Below are 1,612 nucleotides of genomic sequence, written 5' to 3'. Positions count from 1 at the left end.
GTAAGTGAGGCTTACAGCGCGTCTTCGAATGGGGTAAGGGAAGTGTGGCAACCTCACTTAGTGATTAGCCACTGAGTGGTTTAGGGCCTAACTGGTTATAACTGGGGAATCAGCTGACTTGACCCTGGACAGGGGACATACACACTTAAGTATTACTCTCACCATGACCTCGCCAAGGCAGCACCACACACACCGATCAAATCATTTACACATTTTTTTTTTAAATATTTTCGAATCCTTTATATGGGGAATAAAAACAAGAAAACAAATAAAGTGCTGAGAATTTGAAGTTAACAATTAAAACGTGAACTTATTTTGTTTTTCAGTACATTCCTTTTATTTGTAACCTCATTTTAATATATAGGATAAATTAATACCTCTTAGTTATTTACCACTTTTCTATTTTTTTTATGAGTCATAACACTCAACTTGAATTGTATGATTTTTGCGTTTTTTTTTTTGAATATACATACATACATACTTTTATGCATATGTACACATTTTGAAATTCTTGAATTTTTTGGGTGAATTTCTTTAGCGTTTCTTGGATTTATCTATTTATTTTTTTTGTTGAATTTTTTTTGAATTTTGGGCAAAATTTGAATTTTTGTTACCGGGGTTTATTCGTGCGTACTTTTCGAGTTCGTTTTTGAAGTTAAAAATTTGTTTGAGTGAGTGAATGTCTGAAGAATAAGACCAGGGAAGAGCGATACGCGGTTTGGGTATTCTTAGCAAAGATAGGCCAATTACTCGTAGCATTTCACGTGCCCTATAAAACCAGGTTGTCGGTTCTATTTTTAACCAAATTGACACGGGGATTGAACGTCTGGTAGATTTCGTTCCTTCGGACTTTTTCAATAGATGCGCCAGTAGAATTTTTGGTACGATTAACACTGAGCGAGCGAGCACCTTGTCCATAACGAACGAAATATCTATCGGAGGGTCCAACAATAACGGCATTAGTTTTTCACGAAAACTTGATTTGTTGTACCAAATGTCGGAAGGTAGTGTTGTAGGAGCTGGGGGGGAACGATGACTTCGTGGGAGGCGAACCACCCAGGGACTCGGAAGCTGGCGGTTCCAAAGACCAGAGGAATGAACCTGCCAACACTGCGACTAGTATCGAGCAACTGAGCCGTCTAAAGGCAATGATGGCGCAACAAAACGATATGATGTCACAGTGTATGAATGAGGTGAGGCACATGAGGGACAATGTTTTGAATCTCAGCGGCCGAGTAGCCGAAATGGAGACGTCCGCTCAAGCACTGGGTCATCGTTCCAATGCAGCATCAACTCCGGAGAATAGAGGACGTGGAGAAAAGGCCATGAATTGTGCTGATGAACACGTTGACAGCAGAAGTACGGAGATAGCTAGTCAAGACACGCGAGTGCCACGGAGGTGGAAGAAAATTGATCTCGAGAAGTGGCACATAAAGTTTGATGGGACAAGCAAAGGGATGAGTGTGGAGAGATAAAGCTCTCGTCGCGTCGAAAAACTGAGTGAGCAGAACAACATCTCTTTCTTCCAGCTTTTCACGGACTTTCACTGTCTGGTTTCCGGCGGCGCCTTGAAGTGGTATTGGCAGGTGCTCGAGGACCATGCTGATAGTCC

Source organism: Rhagoletis pomonella, unplaced genomic scaffold (assembly GCF_013731165.1).
Source record: "Rhagoletis pomonella isolate Grant_MI unplaced genomic scaffold, Rhpom_1.0 Rhpom_scaffold_00005, whole genome shotgun sequence".
Classification (NCBI taxonomy): domain Eukaryota; kingdom Metazoa; phylum Arthropoda; class Insecta; order Diptera; family Tephritidae; genus Rhagoletis; species Rhagoletis pomonella.
This window is presented reverse-complemented; position numbering follows the sequence as displayed.